This window comes from Columba livia, chromosome 16, assembly GCF_036013475.1.
Source record: "Columba livia isolate bColLiv1 breed racing homer chromosome 16, bColLiv1.pat.W.v2, whole genome shotgun sequence".
In the NCBI taxonomy this organism is placed as follows: domain Eukaryota; kingdom Metazoa; phylum Chordata; class Aves; order Columbiformes; family Columbidae; genus Columba; species Columba livia.
The window spans coordinates 12,764,310-12,784,027 of NC_088617.1; the positions used below are offsets into that span (position 1 = coordinate 12,764,310).

At 42.7% G+C, this 19,718-nt stretch overlaps 1 long non-coding RNA gene across 6 annotated transcripts in view; it reads right to left on the reverse strand.

The window, feature by feature from the left end:
• Window positions 1-19,718, reverse strand: part of LOC135575593 (uncharacterized) — a 117,918-nt gene that overhangs the window by 32,351 nt on the left and 65,849 nt on the right. For 4 of the 6 annotated variants that reach the window (XR_010466655.1, XR_010466656.1, XR_010466652.1 and 1 more), the window contains exon 2: window positions 6,784-6,899. This is a non-coding gene — a long non-coding RNA (uncharacterized LOC135575593). Of the gene's footprint in view, window positions 1-6,783; window positions 6,900-10,430; window positions 10,548-19,718 lie in introns of all 6 variants that reach the window. The other 2 variants (XR_010466654.1, XR_010466653.1) reach the window with 1 other exon arrangement.

A 19,718-nucleotide genomic window follows, 5' to 3' on the forward strand; every position in this document is an offset into this window, starting at 1 on the left:
GCTGTTAGGAAGCTGTAGGTCTCAACACAACAAACATTAAGGCAACAAAGATTTTGGGGGTTTCGAAACCTCATAAAAAACAAAGGCTTATAATGATACTTAATAGCAAAACCTCAACTTTCAGAGATCAAAGGCTGTGAGATGGGTGGTTAAATAAGGATAAACCCATATACTGAGCTTAAAAAACAATTGTGCCTAGCAAGAACCAAATGAGAATTTGTGAGGACGTTCTACAGGAAGAATTCACCAAGCAGTGAATGAAACAATATAACCATGAGTTGCTCAAGGGGTTGGGGGAAAGAAGAAGAATAAAACCAGAAATACTGGGAGGGGAGTGCTAAATGCATAAATTGGTGTATTTGTATGTATTTCCATCCTTCTTATATTTCTGAATTAATTTGGTCTTCATTAAAAAACAAAAAAATCCCAAAACAAACAAAACCCCACCACTACAAAGAAACCAACGCCACTATCCTCAGCGAGAGCTGCAGGTGTACAGAAGATTTGGGGGGCACACCGAGCAGACGGGCACTGCCTGGGTGGGTCAGTCTGTGTGAGCATCGCAGGAATGGCCGGGGGACTGTCCCCCGAGGGCTCAGCGGGAACCTGCGTCCTGCCCTGCCTTCCATCCCCACCAACACTGATACTGCTGCACGGAAAATACATTATTATCGTCTTTTTCACCCCTGGGAGTGCGCTGCACAACCTGCTGTCTGACACTCTCTAACTGGGAAACCAACATCCACAGAAATCAGCTGTTGCCTTTTCTCACTGCCTTTTTGAGGGTCCTCATGAAGGCAGGTGTTCCTCTGGTGAAAGGGATATGGCTTTGTGGTAGCTCACTGAGAAAGCAGAGATGCAGCAAAGATGTGCACAGCAGGCTGCAGGTGTCCGCATCCTGCATGCATAATGCACAGCGGTAACGCATGGACCTGACAGCATTAGAGAGATTTTCCATACTAATAACCCAGTGCAGTGTGGTAGGAAAAACCCATGATAAAACTGGAGGGGCAAAACCAAACCACACAACAACAACCACACCAAACACAACAAGAACAACACATACACACAGAATATAGCAACAAAACAGTTGCTTGAAAAAAACTCCTAGAAACACCTGACTTTGATCAGTTACCTATTTAAGTAAAATTAATATTGTAAAAACGATCCTTTGCTTGCAGTACACTAATTCCATGCTGTGGCTCCCATCCAGGGGCTCACAAGCCATGCTCTTGAAGTTAACAGAAGATGGGATATTTATTTGTAAAGAGAGCATATCATATTAATGCTTTGCTGCAACTATGTGCATATTCTATCTCTAATTGCATATTGAAACAAGCAACAGTTTTTACTAATAATACACGAGACAATACAAAAGTATGTGTAGTGGCATTTTGAACTGTAAACCAGCTGAGCTGGATGACAATGTTGTGGAGTCACAACCTCAGGAGTTTAAATTTAAATTTATATATATATATATATATGTATATATATATATATATATATCAGAATTACAATTTTTGCAGCCTAATTTAACACCTTAGACCCCAAAATTGCACCATTCCTATCTGGAGCCAAATGAGAGTTCTGTGGCATTGCCAGGCATGAAGACCAACTAGACTTGTTTTCTTTTTCCAGCTTCTTTCTTCTAAACAAGAGAAAGCCTTTGAGCTCCCTGGAGTTACATGTCCAAACCCCCCCAAGATGCTTTGTATTCTAAACAGAAGATAGCTAGCGTCCGTGACTTCAAAACATCAAGCAGCCTTGTGTTTGCTGGGATTTTACCTCAAGCTAATCAGTTAATTGGAGTTAAGTACTCCAAGATGTGACACATCCCTCTTCTCCTAATGAAGAGGCCACCGCCAGCCAGGCTCCGTAGCAGGTCCACTGCTCCCTGCCCCTCCAACATGCTCAAATTATAAGCTAAGGAAATCGAGAGCATTTCAATTGAATCCAGTGGTTTTCAAACCCAAGTGCTCAAGCACTGCGAAGCTTTTGGAAGTATGTGGCTAGGGGATTGCAAAACTTTATTACTGAAGCAAATCTTGGAGGTTTTCTCCTTCTTTGGTGCCTCTTGCCAACAAGCTGGAGTTTGGCAAGAGTGTGCAGCGAGTCGCCAAGATTTGCTCCATTCCAGCAGAACCTTGCAGAGCAGGCATTTGTGTGGAAAAGGAATTTGGGCCCAAGTGGCTGTTAGTAATAACCAATAGCAAGTGATCACTCTGGCATCTAATTATTAATAATAAAGAAAATAACACCATCTCAATGCTCATATATGAGGCTTTTCATTCACAGTTTAAACAACTCCACACACTAGTCACAATTATTACTAACGTTTTCAAGGCATAGGAAAATTTCACTGTTAGCACATGGACCGGCTGATGCTCCCCAGGAGCCCTTTGCCCAGCGATGGGGACAGGACTGGCAGTGACGAGCAGGGGGGACTGTCACCTCTTCCACTGGTGACACAGGATCCCAATAGGATGTGTCTACCTGCCGTGGGAGCCTCTGTTCTCAGACCTTTGGTGTCACGTTTGATCAATATCTCAAGCAGCGGGACTGTTAGCATACACTGCACTTAGAGGCATTCAGAAGCTGTCAAGAGATTTCCATCCCCTCACTGCCTCCTCCGAGACTTGCCTGTGATCTATGTCTCATGGGAGATTTTCAGCTGCTTTGATTAAATACTTACACTATCCATCTTTGTACCAGAACTGAGTCTTTGGCTAATATTTTGACTGGCAATTTTGCCTCCTATTATTTTTCTATAAAATTTACTATCTTTTTTCATTCATCTGCCTCATATCATATTTTCAGTTTTCTTTTCCACTGTTCTTTTAACAATATTATTGATTCAAACGGCTGCAATAAATCCTTTTCAAATGAATATGGTTCCTATTTAAGATCAAATCAGAATGCTGAGTTAATTGTCTTAAAAGCTGTAGTTAGGATCACTGGACAAAAGACTTTTTAATGGGTCAGATTCTGATCACAGATTTAATGAGACTTGCACGGTATGAGATGGGACATATTTGGCCTTTAACATTTACAGTTCTGCAATAAATCTTGCCAATTAGTATTTAAATAGCAGTAGCAATATGCACACTATCACTTACTGTGAAACCTTCAGGTACCTGAAATCTTTAACATAGGAGAGTTTTCATATATATATATATATATAATATATAAAAAGATATAAATACAAATATATATATATATATATATATTTTTTTTTTTTTTTTTTAAAAAAAACCTTGATGATGTGATACAGACAAAATACTAAAAATACCTTCCTGTGGAGAACACTGATGTTATTTATTCCAAGCCATCCCATGCCTGAAACCCTGAAAGGCAATGCCCATGTGTTTTAGAGTTACTGGATTTTATTTGAATTTTATATACAGGCTACCTTAGATTGCCAATATTGAGCCCTGTGATGACAGGGATGCGAGATCAAGCTGTTCTGGCTAAAAGGCCAAAAGAGAATCTATCCTGCCTCTGTAACTGACTCATTTAGAACAAGCAATATCCACTGCAGTGATGCTGCAAGCACTGCTGATAGGGAGAAAGATAATCATCTGAGGAGGACAAACAATTCCCAAAACATTCTGCTTTGTTGGGAAGCAAACCCATTCAGAGCTCAGAAACTGATGTTCTGGGCAACGAACACAATCTGTAAGACAGGGGAATTGCAAGTGACCCCTCTCACTAAAGCGCCCGAGCGTTCCATTAGCGAGTGCCGGGACAGCTCCTCGTTTCCCCTCTGTCAGTCCCCAGAGGGAAAGTCTTCAAGACAGCATTCAGAAAAGATGTTTTTGAGAACATTCTCGTTGGAGAAACTCATTAAACCTGCAAAAACCTGCTAGCACAGTCTCTGTCAAATGGTTAAATTAGCACTTCCTTCACTGAATACCTCCTCAAGCACAAAACACCTTAAATCTACACCTCTCATCCCACATCAGGCTTGCACTGCATTAATTAATTGAAATTATCCCCAAACTTAGAATTAGGACCCTTGATCTCCTGTGCAGTTTAAATACTATCCTACATATCAGGTTTTACTTGGGATCGCCCTAAACTAGAAAAATAATATATTTTTTGGTAGCACTTTGTTAACGTGCTTTTTTTCTGTCTGGTTTTCTCCATCTATCTGTGTAAGGATGAGCTCTTAATATGTTGTTTATAAAGATTAACAACAGTAAAGATACTCCAAAGGTGTTTTCACTTCTCGTCTCATTATGCCCAGACACATCCAAGTTAGGTATGTGCTTAAATTCAAACAGGAATCCACTGAAGCCGACGAACCTACCTGCATGTGTAATGAGAGGTATATGAGAAATGCTTTGATGAAATAGGTCTGTTTGTTGGGAGTTTCTCTGCTTGTTTGTTTAGGTTGGGGTGGGATGGGTGGTTTGGGTTGGTTTGTTTGTAGCATGTGTGTTTGCTTTACAATAAAAGAGTCATAGCTTGCCATTCACCCTCTCCTAGATTGCCAGAACTCGTCATTTTGGTTCTGGCTCCCTGTGTCCTTGTCAGGAGCTGCTGTTGTGCAGCCTCAGAAAACGGGGGCAAGCGAAGCAACAGGCAGGAGCACAGAGCAATACCCGCTAGGAGGAGGAAGCACGTATTGATCGCTAATGCATCAGCAAGACACAAAGGGCCAACAATTTGTGGTTCAGTGAAAGTGTCCATTCCTTTCACTTTTATTCCCTATGAGCATCTTCTTTTCCCCTCCTCCACTTCCTCCCACTACCCACTGTTAAAGTTCTCAGAGCCATAAATTCAATGGTACGTGTTTGAGACCATCGTTTATATGGGGTGGTAAATTAGAGCATCATCATTTGCAGATGCAAAAGTTCCCCCCCAGAAATGTAGGCTGGGGTTCAATATTTGACACCACTGTGCAGAACATTGCCTATTTTCTACTTTACACTGTACATTACTTGAAGTTACTTAGATGATGAATCAGCTCCCCGCAGCCTTTAGATAGAGAATTTTATGCGTCAATGAGTGACGGTCCTCAGAGAGCCTGGGACAATTCATTTCTTTACTGCAATGTGCCTCAGCATGGGTAGGGATGGGAGCTGGAAATCACAACTACACAGAGAAGCTGAAATATTTTCTTTTAAATGGGGCATTTTACTTATTTTGATCTTTGCTACAAAGCAGTAAACACATCATTTTTGCAACCTGCAACAAATGACAAAACAACAACCACCAAACCAAAAACAACACTGGTTTTGACTTGTCAAATGGATAAATTTGATACAGAAATGGTAGCTGGAGAATAAGAGACAGAATCCTAGTCTTGGTGTTTTTACACTCTGTGTTTTGACCATAATAAACTTCGTAAAAATAGATTTTAGATATTTTATGGATTATGTGAAACTTTGAGAAAGAGATCTGAAGGAAAAAATCGCTCAGCATTGCAGACTCTCAGTCCCGGAATTGTACTATGTGGTTCAAATGCCAAGACAGATATGAAATATTATTATAAAACCAAGACTTTCAAATTTTCCTTGTGGTTTCATGGGGTCATCTGAAGATATGTGGGAAGGCAGGTTTGTAAGGGCACATTTCAGTCCACGCTGATGTTCCTGTACCCACAGAAACAGCCACAGGAAGGAACCTGGAGCGGTTTGTCTGCCACTCGCTTAGAAAACAACCAGTATTTTTAGACATCTCACCCACAAAAAATGCTGCTCCTCGACTTGTGAGAAACCAAAAGATACCAGCGGCTGGAAGCTGCCCAGAAGGAAAACAGGAATTGGCTTTCCTAATTCAAAGAAAAGCTTCTTAACAACCACATTCCAGTACAGACCAAAAGCCACTGATAAACCAGACCACATTAAATCACTGTCCTTAGGGTTCCGCCTGCAGGGAGGACAACACACCAACTTTGGGCTGAAAATATCAATATCTGAAGGAGACGGAGGGTAAAGGATGTTTTGAGAAAATATTTTCCTATGCACTGGCAATTTAATTCCCTAACGTGTAGACGCAGGGAGGGATGGGAAGGGTGAGGTGCAGGGAGCTGGGTTTGGTTTCCCCATCCTCATTCCACGCCCAGCACAGGGTGGCTGGATTACAAAATTTCCCATTTGTTATACATTTCAACTGCCTGTTTTTTCTGTCGCTCTCTGCATAGGAGCATTTTAATGCGTGCAATCCTTAAATGTCAGCATAATGGAAAGCAGATGAGTCTTTTACGACAGCAATTTTTCACTCACTTTTCCTGCTAAAACTATGCAAGGGGAATAAAAAGAAAAGATTTAAACGGTGAAAATTGTGGTTTGAATCAGACACCGACTAATTCTCCTTGCTTGAGCCATGTGAGGCACACAAGCATATTAAGGTGTAAGCCTATTTTCAGACTGCTCTTATGCAAAGAAAACTTACAAAATTGAAGGAGAATTCCTTCTTAGCGTTACCCAATGTTTCTGCTAATCAGGCTTTGTTATGGACTTAATTACGTGGAGCTGTTCCATGCTACAGCCCTCCCTGGGCACTGCATGGGACACTTACGAGTGACAGTGAATGCACAGACACTGATGCATCGCAGGTACAACAGTGTGAAGGAAAAGCAAATTTTGCCCTGTTCCTCCTCCTACCTCACTTCCAGAATCTTCCACATGGCGCTTGTACAGCCGGCAGAAGGAGCCAAAAATCTAATGAGCATTTGAAAGTGAAATAATTGGTACATGTGACTGTTCTGAAGCCTCTGTTTGCAGAGATCCAAAAAAAGACATGTACACAGATGAAGCTGAACTACTCAGCACTTACCCAAAAACCTCTCCAGAAAGTGCAGGAATTGCCAACCGAGCCAGATCCACGCTATGTTTAGGAAGGTCAATGTCGAAGGACACGTTCATGTTGCATGTGCAAATGGATGAAGACATCTGAAATTATGAGGAAAGTATGAAACGGCATTTAAAAGGTGGATTAAAGTTATTGCAGGAATACAACAAAAACAAATGAGATGATTTCTTGTCTCAAATATAATATTCAAGAAGGTAAGCTAATGGCCTTTGAAAATAAATCAAAGTAACTTCATTTTAGAGTACTGCAATTCTTTAGTTTGTGTTGGTTTGTTATCTAATGTTTTTCATTAAGAAAAGAACAACCTGTAATCCACCACAGAGAAATTGAAATAGGTCCCTTCTTGAAGGAGATGCAAAACTTGCTTTGTGTGAAAAAACAAACAAACAAACAAAAACAACAAACCAAACAAAAAAATCTGCACCCCAAAAAACCCAACACTCAAACCCCCTCAGTTCCTTACGTGCAGCAGCAAACTCAGCATGCACACGTCTGTCTGAAACTCGGTAGTATGTAACTGTCAAATGGCATCTGAACATCCAATGTGAAAGCTACCAGTATTTGAATATCTGTATAACATTTACCTACTGCGTAAGTATATAAAATATACATTTTCTTTCTAACCTTTTGAAAAACTATTTTCAAACATTTAGGTACTTCATCATGGTGTTATTCAACTGTATCACGGCAAAACCTTAAGGTATTTCTCATGTTGGGCTGGAGGCAGCACAGATCTCTGATTTTAAAGCAAATGTATAAGTAATACAATTTGAAGCAAAAAAACCTCCCCACAACCCAAAAACCAAAACCATCTCACAATCCTCCAGAAACATATAAAGCCTGATATTTTCAGCTTAGCTCTAATCACAGCAAAACAACATTTCACTGGACAGAAGAGCAGTCGTGTTTCCCAGACTTGCTGCCTTCTCAGGAACGTAAGGTGAAACGACACAAAAACGATCCTTAGTTTTTCTACATGCCTAGAAAGATATTTGTCAGGAAGTTAAGATCTTTGAGAATAACCAGACAGGAGCTGCTTTGTCCATGCACAGCATGTGGGAAAAACCGCTCAAACGCCTCTGCCTGGCAATATGTGGCAATATGTGACATCCTGACATACAGGGGCAAGAAGTGTTTAGGGGTCAGCCTTCAGGGTGTTCACTGCCTCTGGACTCGTACAAAGAAATTACATTCTAATGACAGCAGTCCTCCCCTCAAACGAACTGGAGTAAACCTGGCTGAGAGACACCAAGGTAGCACAACCGTGACGTACAGCCTGGGATGTTCGAGCTGCAGGCAGCTCTTGGTGGGGGATACAGCCCAAAATCCACAGCAAGGTGATGCTGACACAGGGACCGCTCAGCAATCCCGCTCTTCAGCGTGCGAGGAAACACATTCACAGGGGACACAGCTGCTGAGGTGAAACTGTTTGCCCATGACCTTGTTAACCACCCCGTGACAGACGCTGTGATCTCCCGGCTCTCAGATGCACCTGAACACGCATTGTGTGGCTCTCCAACACCCAATGCTTTGCTCCTAGATTCACAGGGTCAGTGATGTGATGGGGATGTAGCGTGATTCTCAGGCAGATTTGTAACAAGATCACTAGATGTGGATGGACTCTCCTTCTCTCTGGTCTAACTAACTCTAGGCCTGACCACCTGCTGTTGGTGCACAAAGGTCTTCAAAAACTTTTGCCGAGGTGGCCAAAGCAATCAGGCCATCCTGAGAGGGGATGCCATGGACCCTACACGTAACTCCTCTGAGATCTGCTGCTTTACTTGTTAATCAGTTACTAACTAAAGCTCACACTTTCCTATGTTCTGTTTACTCAAAAGAGCTAATGGAACCACTTCAGGAGGTGGTTTAACCCTTTAAGGCAATCACCTAAAGTAGTGGTAATTACAAGTCTGCCTGTAAGTGAACAAATCAGCATCAACACTTCAGACCTGGAGGGAGAACAGGGCTCCCCCTGTTGCTTGGTAATTTGAAGATGGCTGACAAATGAATGTCAGAAAATTGAATAGATGATCTGTCCAACATAGCACATTCTTCGTTTACCCTGCCTTGTTTATGAATAAGATATTTACGGTGCTGAGCCACCTAAAGCAGAGGCATTATTCCACTGCACAACTGGAACAAAACAACAAACAGTTCAAATTAATTCTGTACAAAAGCAGAACAAATTGTGTCATTTGCAATGCAAATGTGATTTCAAGCTTTATTAGCATCTTCTTTAAGGTCTAGTGCCTCAGTAGTAGGATAGAGCAATGCTTCCAAACCTCACAGATGCGAACCAAGCACCCTGCCATTCCTCAGTTCCTTCAGTCAGAGAACAAAACGGGGGGACACAACCACCATCAACAGCCAACAGCAGTAACATAACTTGCTTTGCTCCGATTTGGAACTAGACCCCAAAGGGTAGCTTTCATTTTAGTGGAGTAAATTCCTGATGAACTCAAACATTGCCATTTATTTTGCCTTTGTTTAAAAAGCTTTCACAGCAGTGAACGTGGATGGAATTGTGTATTAATTTCCTCAAAAACAAGCCAGACCCCTACGAACTTTCTCCTACTCTCAGGAATGCAAATGGAATCAGATACTGTGGAAAAAGTTTGTAAAAATGGAAATATGAAAGAAGAGCTCCAGGATTTGACTGTTCTCATCCTGTTCTGGTTTTCTCCTGGGCACCCCTGGTGCTCATGGCACAAAGGGCAAATTCAGCTCCCCTGCATGGGAGCACAGCAACGAACAGCATGGTTACAGACCTGGGACCTGAGCTGGGATGGGAACGACAAAAGCACCAGGCAAGGAACAGCAATGCGGTTGTGGCAGAGTCCGTCAGCACGAGTACAGCACTGCTCTGGTCCTGACCTCTCAACATATGTGGGTGACTCCATAGGAGGACACCTGATAGCTGTATAACATACAATCTGTTTAACATTAAGTACATTTAAGATATGGGAACAAACTACTGACATTTTGGAAACACAGTGTTAGGGATATTTACAGGCTACTTACAGGGGAAACTATATTGGTTAAGTTGGCTTGTGAATTCAAGCTGATATGACTACACCAGTGTAGCTTTCCACATGTGTACCTGGCAATTAAACCTCCATGTGACAGACGCATTTTCGTCGGCTTGTCTAACTTTATTTGTGTAACTGGAGAAGACCTTCCTTGCAGGCAAGCTCTCCAGGGATGGTTGAGGGGTGCAGAAATACCGGTGTTTTGACATAGCAGCCCACTAGAGGTCCTGCTCAACTTAGAAGGATCTAAACCTCGCTCAAGTTAAATGTGATAAAATGCAAATGAAAACATGCACACATTGTGCACACAGACTGGATACATAGATGCATATGCTAAATTTAGGAAATGCAAATATGCATCTGATTCATACGCCCAGTGACTGCTGGCACAGGAATAAATCAGTTAATTGGCTGAGGCCAAAGCAGCTACAAGGTAGACAAACCATTGACTGTTGACCAGTATGTAGTCACACCAGCTGCATGCCTAATAGAACAAACACCTTTTATGAAATCAGGCTCTGTACTGTTGAAAAAGAATGCTGAAGGAGCGGTGCCATCTTCTGCCTTAAATCAAAATCTTACCTTGGGTTCACAGAACGGTTTGCCAAGGTTGAGCACAGGGCTGGTGAGAACCCATCTGGCATCCAGGAGTCTTGCAGGAAACCGGGTGCAAATAGTGCGTCTATCAGGAATCAGACACTGGCAGGAAGCGAGATGTGAAAATCAAGCTCTGCTGGCAATCCCAGAATAGCTGGGTGTGAGCAGAAAGAGATGTGATGCCACAGCTACCCAGCTATGGCAGAAGGTACCTTCAGCAAGGCTGAAGCACACAAATAAGTTGGTTGCACAGCACACGAGGAGCATTTCTTACAGAACAAAAGACTTGGAATGGGGAAGCAAAACATGAATTACACACACAGATAAATATGTACCCTCAGGTGGTGCATTAGACTTGGATCAGGAGGGCTGGAGTTCAGCCACTTGGGGAACTGATGTGTCCCCTTTCACCCATCCACTTTCTGGATGGTTTTGTTCCATGCGGAGCTGTGGGAAGCTCAGCAGGCCAGGGGGTGTGCAGCAGAGGGCTGGGGTGCGAGGGGCTGCGGATGCACGGCAGCTGCTCACTGCTCTTTCACTGCCCGCTTTAAATCTTGCTCTGACAGTGACAGAGCAGCCGGCCTTACTCAGCTCCTCTTCTGCTCCTTGAGTCATATCATTTTATTTTGTAGACAAAAGCAAGTTTTCCACCCTCTCAGCACTGCAGAACCAACACGGGGAGCAGATTCCCCTGCGTGCATCACGAACACACAGCACAGCTCTCGCTGCCAGTAGCTTTTTCTGAGGAATGGCAGATGCAGACAAACAAATACCAGCTGGTGGAAAAATCAAGTCCTGGTGTCTAATCTGAGGCTTGATTTTTACCTTCTCATTTGAGAAGTCTCCTTTAAATCAACACAAGAGGCCTTCCAAAGCTGCACACACGCCGTTGCTCTAAAAACTTCTATAATTGTATCTTGTGAACAGATATGAGTCATGAGCAAAATTCTGAAAGCCAAAAAGGCTTTAAAATTAATCTAAGTAATCATCACACTGGCATCAGCACTGCCTAAATCCTACCTATAACTCACTTTGTCTTTTTACAGATAAGGGGCATAAAGAGTTCAACTTAGCCTATAGGCGGGGATATGGGAGGAGAAAAGCAAGACAATACTGAGGGTTAGCTGAAAATTATCTAGTGAGTCCTGCCCAACTCTTCTGTTTTCATGGCATTTATCTGGCCTGTTCAAGTAGGCTGCGCCCAGAGCCCCTGAGTCTCTGCAAAACCGTGGTTACCAACCCAGCTGCAGCCCAGGACGTGGTTTCACACAGGGTTTTGGCCTCACTCTTCTGCAGGAGCCTCAAGACCAGAAACATCCACTGCCTTCCCATCTGCTGACAGCTTGTCAGGTCCTCCTGCTTACAGCTGAGACAATTTTGCATCCCAAGCGAGGAACAGAGAAGGACAAAGGCCAGAAATTTATCAGCTTTGGAGCTTTGTCTGCAATAACTCAGGAAGAAGGTTGCAGAGGGAAGAACTCTGTTAAGCTGAGCTGACCTGAGCAAAACCCAATGTCTACAGGCAGGAGACAAAAAAGGATGGGGGAAGTGTTAATACTATAACCACAGCCCTCAGAATTAGAGGTGAGGGAGTACAAGGCTTGCAGTAAATATGGGAGAAATTTGAAATTCAGTAGGTGTTGCTCTATCACATAAATTCCTTGGAGTGTTTTCCTGATAGAAAAAAAAGGTCTCTCATATATTACTTCTAAATTCCATAAAGTATCAATGTGAACACACTCCATTACTCCATAAAGTCCCATGCAAACAGGTCACAATCTTCTTGTTGATCATACCTAGAAGGCACTACATGGATATTTATTTCCATCTATTTATATAGCCTCTATCACCATAGTAACTTATCCTTCTGTTAACACTACATGATATCTTCCTTTATTCAAGAGAGGTAAAATACAGATTTGCCATCATCAGCACGCAAGGTGACTGCACCATTGATTTCACAGTGATTTCAAGAGTACACCGAATTCTGCACTACCAGTGATGCCTGCGGATTATTTTGGCATTGGGGTAGAAGCAGGGAAAGGAAGCTTTTCCCCAACAGGTCGTCAGAAATCAGACTGCACTGGCAAAGAGAAAAGAGCAATATTAATCCTTGCATTCCATTTCATCTCATGCCAAATCAACTGCTCTAAATATTGGATTTTTTTCTAATTCTTAAGCTAAAAAAAATAAAAAAGGCAAGAGAATGTGAGTGCGAAGAGAGGCTGCAGGCACTGTTTGCTGCGTATAATCACTGAAGGCTGCGGTGCTGTGAATGTATTTCTGATTATGTTTCAGTTCTTCATTATTAAAAATGGGCTGCAGTTGATTCATAGTTTTGCTGCAATCAGCTGAAACTCAATTACTATCCCAGCACAAACTGATGCAGACTTTCAGACTGCCAGGAAGAAATACCGTTGCATTTCTAGTGCGCTAGTTTCCCTCAGTGGCAAATACAACTCATCCGTTTACACACTTTGGGATTTTTCAGCAAAACTTTGTACAACTGAAAACTACATGGACAGTTTTACATGGTCAGGACTACTCAATAGAGCTGGATTTCTCCTCTTCGGAGAACTTCAATCTGACATCGAGCATGTTGTTACAGCATCACCGAACCGTGAATCTTTCCACCACAACCCATGTGGCCCTACCTATACCCTACCCTGCAGAGCTGAGTCCTGCTCTCTCCTGGCCTGCTTTCATCTTTCAAGTCAAATCCGTTCTCACAAGCCCACCAGTTTTCTTTAGAAACACCATGGGGTAGCAGCAGGGTGGGGAATGACGTTTGTATTTTTGCCAGACGTTCAGCATAAGCAGCGTGAGCAATAATGGCTTGTCACTCTCCCCATGTCTTTTTCTTTCCCTCCATCCAACCTGTCACTTTTCTTTGGGATTGCCCACGCAAAGAACTAGGAAATGACTTTCATTTTCCCTGAGTATTAGACAATTTCTCCGTACATATACTTTCAGTGAATTCTTCCTACAGAATTATAGCCCAAGGGGTGTTGGTAGGCAGAGACGGCAACACAGCTGAGATTGGATGTGTCACAAGAATCGACAAATCATTACACCAGTACTGTGTCCTACCTCTAATTATAGGCAATTTACATCTGCTACATGTATATATTTATGCCAAAATATAGCCTCGGTTAAGAAAGAAGAGGGATTTGTGCATCAGCTGAAGTTCAGGATGCAGCACACAGATGCACAAGGAAGAGGGAACAGCTGGACAGGGTTATCGGGAAACAGGCAGCAGGAAAGAATTAAAGCCACACGGCATCTTTGTGTTTCTGTCCTTCTTCAGAGGTCATCGGTGAACTCATATCTCCATTGGCAACATCACAATTGTCTCCACAGCAACAAACGTGATGCTGCAGAACACTGAAATATCTATTTTTAAAAAGGTAGGAGGAAAACACAAATGTGGAGCATGTAGGGGTTGAACAGCCACACAAGGCTAATAGCTGTAATGGGAGGTGCATAAAAATACTCACTGAAAAAGAAGCCAAGCAAAATCAGCTTCTGAAAACTTCTCCAAGCGTAACATCTCCTGGACACCTCATTACATCTTGTGGGCAAAGACACCAAAGAAGTCACAGAGGCAGCAAAATTCTCCTCTGCTCCCCAGCCCCAGAAATGCAAGAGGAGAGGAGCTGCACAACCAGCCATGAAATACCCACCCGTGACTCGTGTAGTGAGAGGGACCAGCTTACAACAGGACAAGCGTGAGTCAATGGTTTACACTGTGGTAAAGTGCAATTACTTCTGAGATGAAGACCACTTTAAAGGAACTAAAAAGGATTTACAAGCATAAAATATAAGCGATTAAAGTGAAATGAAGTTTATTTTCCAAGCCTGATCTAGACGTATCCAAAATGCTGTAAGCAGCATTGCCGTTAGATTCATTGAGCTCTTGTTAAAAATCCTGGGAAATTCCTGTTACAATTTGTATCATCCAAGGTTATGAAAACCTCTTCAGGTTAGCTGTTCTTGGAAACACTTCTGACATTTTAGACTGAAATCTTAAAGAAGAACTCTTAAAACACAAGGGTGTATGAATCTAAAAATCTCATCGATTGGCTTTGTCTTAAACCTTTCTGATGGGGTCAGGACACCCAAGTGGCTGAGAAAACCTTCTCTTTAGCAGTTGGAGAGAGGGATGCTTGAGAGAAAAGTCCCCTCTCTGCTCATCCTTGAGAAAATAGCCCCAGTTTAAAACATGAGCTCTAAGTACCATGAAGTGGTGGTCTTCTCTGAGCAGGACCCTGGGCAAACGAGTAGCGGTGATCTGTGATGCTTCCAAATCCCTTATATCCCAGTCTAGACAACGTCACTATTCTCCCTATTTGTGAACGTCAAATTTATGCAAAACAGTTTTCAAAATATGAAAAGCTATGTTTAACATTTGTATAGAAAATATAGTCCTGTAAATATTTTTAATTGGTGCTATGAATGCTGTTTTATGCTGCTTGTGCTGCGTGCTGTGTAAGTTTTGAAGTCAGTAGTTTATCACTGAAACTGGCTGATGGTTTCCACTGAACACACACTAACAGGAACTGGGATATGCGAGTGCAATAAAGACGGCAAAATAAATGGGAATACTTTTCCCTGCAGAAGTAATATATCTTTCTTCAAAATGAGCCTCTCTCCTCTGCGGCTTGACAACAGAATTTGATTGTCTTCAGCCTATCCGGAAAAAAATGAAACCCTCAGAAAATGCCAACTTCTCAAAAAAAAAACAAAACAACACAATTTTAAAAAATGTTTCATCTGGAAGCATTTTAGATCCTGGGAGGACTTTCAGAAAAACCTAGGAGTGGGAACTGTTTGCTCTGCTGGACAGGGTTGTCTGGAACACCGCTCCAGATTCCTTTCCTCTCTGGATCAACCTAACCGAGTGCCCTGGACTCTGGGGAGCTGCCGTTTGCCAAGCAGGTAGGAGGCAGATCTGCATCAAAGTTTCGAAAGGCTGTCGGCCTCACCCTACAGCACACCTCAAACCTTTGTGTTTTTTTTTTTTTTCTTTTTTAATGCCACAGTGAAAATATTTTTTTCAGGATGGAAAATCAGTTTCCTTCCCAACTCCATTTTTAAACAGCAAGCCAGAAGAAACCTGCACTGAAGTTCAACAAGGCCAAGTGCCGGGTGCTGCACTCTGGCCACCACACCCCCCTGCAGCGCTCCAGGCTGGGCACAGAGTGGCTGCAGAGCAGTCAGGCAGAAACGGACCTGGGGGGACTAATGGACAGGAAGCTCAACATGAGCCAACAGTGTGCCCAGGTGGCCAAGAAGGCCAGTGGTGTCCTGTCCTGTATCCAAACTAGCGTGGTCAGCAGGCCAAGGGCAGTGATCCTTCCCCTGTGCTCTGCACTGGGGAGGCCACACCTGGAGTGTTGTGTTCAGTTCTGGGCCCCTCAGCTCAGGAAAGAGATTGAAGTGCTGGAGCAGGTCCAGAGAAGAGCAACAAGACTGGGGAAGGGACTTGAACACAAGCCCTATGAGGAGAGGCTGAGGGAGCTGGGGTTGTTTAGTCTAGAGAAGAGGAGGCTTAGAGGTGAGCTCAGCACTCTCTAGAACTACCTGAAGGGCAGTTCTAGCCAGGTGGGGATTGGTCTCTTCTCCCAGGCAGTCAGCAATAGGACAAGGGGCCATGGGCTTCAACTCTGCCAGGGGAAATTGAGGCTGGAGATGAGAAAGCAATTCTTTCAGAGAGAGTGGTCAGGCATTGGAATGGCTGCCCAGGGAGGTGCTGGACTCACCGGCCCTGGAGGTTTTTAAACTGAGATTGATATTTAGAGACCTACATCCCTCCCAGTGACAATATTTTATCTCTTATTTTTATATTGGTAACAGAACATTGGTATGCACAAGTGCAATTCATATTTTATTATTTTCCTATCTCATAAAATACAGATATTTAAATCACTAAGGAATTAAAGGAATGAAAGGAGCATTATGCTTAAGCAGCTACAAAATGTGGTTTACATCATGTAATGGGACATGTTTAATGTGGTTTTACACAGAAGCCTTTCATCATTTACATTTGCCTCTGGCTTAATAAACTATGTCATTCTGTTTATGTTTGTTACGGCTGGATATAAATGCTTCACAAGCAGCATCCCCATGAATCACACCTGGAACATGGAAATCGGCGATCAACATTTTCATACACCACTTATGTGCTTCTGCCTCTCAGCCCTTGAGCTTTAATCTTTTATTTAGGAGTGTGCCAAGTGCTTTCAATTAAACTTGATGGCCAGCCATGAGCACCGATATCGAACAGTGGAAAATGATGTAGGGTTTCAGCCTGCCGTCCTCACTCTGAGTAACATCTTGTTCCAGGAGCCTCCGCTCTGGGGGGATACAAACACCCTCTTAGATACTGAAGGAGATGAAATGGGATCTCTGACATGTATTTTGGCACTGCTATAACAGCCAAGTGTCCTTCTCCACAAAAGATGATGGAGTCAAAGACAGAATTCCCACTGACCCCAGGAGAGATAGGAACTCACCTCCAGCCTTCTGAGGGCTTTGGGTACAGATGGCAGCAATGAGGAGAGACATGGCACTGGAGATGGTTTGTCTAGGAGGTGATGTGTCCCCATGGAACCTGGCCTCTACGTGCTCAGGACACCCTCCACAAACAGCCAAGCCTGAAAGCCCATGCAGAGCCGAACCTTGTAGAGACATCGCAGGAGCTCAGCCTACGCTAAGATCGGTTGACTCAATACATATTTTTAAGCCTACAACCGCAGTAAGATTCCACAAAAGGCAGAAATTTGCTGTATATGTTGGGAAGCTATCAAAAAACCACCACCTTCACATTGCATCCACCTTCAGTTTGATGAAGCTGTCAGAAGTAACAGAACTGGAAATAGCAATGCTGGAAATGCTGCGTGTGGCCCAATTCTAACCTGGGCTGCAGCAGGAGCAGCGTCTCCAGTGCTTTTCAGCACATGTGTATGGATTTGCTGTACACCAGCTAAGGCAAAGCCTTGCTGCAAGTACCTGCAAGACGTGTAAGGGCACGGGGACTCACGGCACAGGTGTATCTTGGGTCCCCGTGCAGCCCACAGCAGCAGGTGGCCCTGGAGTTTCACAGCCTCAAGGACAGGGAAGGAGTGAAGTGTTTGAGGACTCCACGGAGCCCAGAGATAAGCAGGAACAGGCAGTGCAGGCACCAGAGCTCTTCCCAAGGACATCACTCAGCACCACTGATGGGACAACAAGGACTAACACACTACTTTTCCCAACCTATAAATGGGGAAAGTATGTCTATACACATTCACCACTGACTGCACCACAATCCGACTTCCCTGTCCTCTTCAAACCAACAGCCATTTGCAAAAGGAGACACTAGTTGCTTTGTACCACAGACCCATTTGAAATCTGTGGAGCTCCAAGTGCTTCGCAGAGCTGAGCATCCCCGGCTGCAGAGCGCTGTGTAACAGCTGAGTAGTGCGCAGTGCTACAGAGATGCAAACTACACGGCACGAAGAGGTAACGCTGTTCTCATAGCAGGGGGACATGGCAGAGACCTGCCCACAGCAAGTCAATGTCAACTCATCTATCTTCTTTTTCTGACTGCCAAACTCTGTTCTCCAGTACAAACATGAATCCAAGAACATCCAGAGAGTATTAAATTTAGCGGCTTCACATCCAATAAAACAAGAATAAACATTAGGGAGATTTCTTTTAAAATTACCTTTCACAGGCATTTTTATGCAGGAGCAGATTCCAATACGTAGAAAATTGTTCTCTTTATGAAAGAGATTACAAGTGTATAAATCTCTAATCTCTTTCATCAGTTTTCATTAAAAATCAGGAGTTGTGCAGGGTTGAAAGTTCGCCAAGATTTTATTAAATTGGGCAAAGCTGGAGGAGGAATAACAAATATGTCCACAGGGATAAAGTTTTGTTGTAATTATAAACTTCACATATTCCTCTCAATGCTGGGTTTCCATTCTTTCCCTATGGTATTTTCTGGCTCTTGTTCATAGTCTTAATTTAAACCTAGATGCAGCATACATGACACAGCATAACAAAGATTATAAATCTTGTTTGGAAGTTGCATTGTTTTTATAGGCATGTCAAGGAACATATTTCATAAAATTTTACCTCAAATGCTCTTTAGGCTTAAATAATAGAGCTACAAAGTCAGCACAATAGTAACAAAAGAGAGTGAGAAGGAGAAATTAAAAAAATGAAAAGGAAATGAAACAGGTAATAAAAGAGATTTTCAAATGGGGTTTGGAATCTAAAGCAGTGCCAGGAAGGCATTTCAATGGAAATAACTACCCCACATGTTAGAAATTGCAGAGGAAAAGGTTCTTGTAAAGATCTTAGACTAGATGAGTGCAGGCAAAAACTCATAAGCCATACAGAAAAGCACAATGGGCAGGGTAATTTGGGGATGAAAGGAGAGCCTGGAGAAGGACATGCCCATAATGGAAGGGGCAACACAACGTGTGTGGAGAAAGGCATGGGTTTTCAATTAGGCATGAAGACTCATTGGCAAAGTCCTTACACAGAACTGGATCTCCATCCAGGACATAGAGGAGGTCGGAACTTAGAACAGCGAGATGTTCAGACTGTGAGCACTACTGGCAAAGGAAAGAAGTCAAGAATAGCAGCAAGAAATGGGCACACAGTAAAACTTTGCTTTTAGTCTAATAATCTTCTGAAGAAGATTACACTCTACTCAGTAATTGCATGGATGGCTTCCATTCACAGAAAACTTCATGTCATTCCAAGTAATTATAAAAGACAGATAACAGCTGCAGTATTAACACATGCATACCCTACCAAGGTGTGAGAAGGAGGAGGTCAGAAAAGCAGGTAGTGCTTCTGTAATACTTCCACACTTGCAATCACTGGAGTTAATCCCCAAGTTTTGTAATCAAAACTCATCAAGAAAACACAGATGATGAAATCAGAAGAAATATTGCTCGAATAACACTTGAGAAGGGATTGGCGATTTTTGCAGCACTACATCATTAGAAGTGATGGGCAAATCCTGATCAGCTTCTAATAATATCAAGTATAATAATCCACATGTTTTTAGTAGCTACCTTTATCCATTTTAACTAGAAAACCACTGATAACCATAATATGTCAAACTGAAGCAGGTCTGGAAACCCCATAGAAATAGAAATCAATTAATTAAGACTGCAAAATATCAACTGGCTCTCATCAATGCTTCACAAAACAGAAAGAACCCCAAAGTGGTACACACAAGTTGAAAAGTGTAATGTGACCAGCAAAGTGACA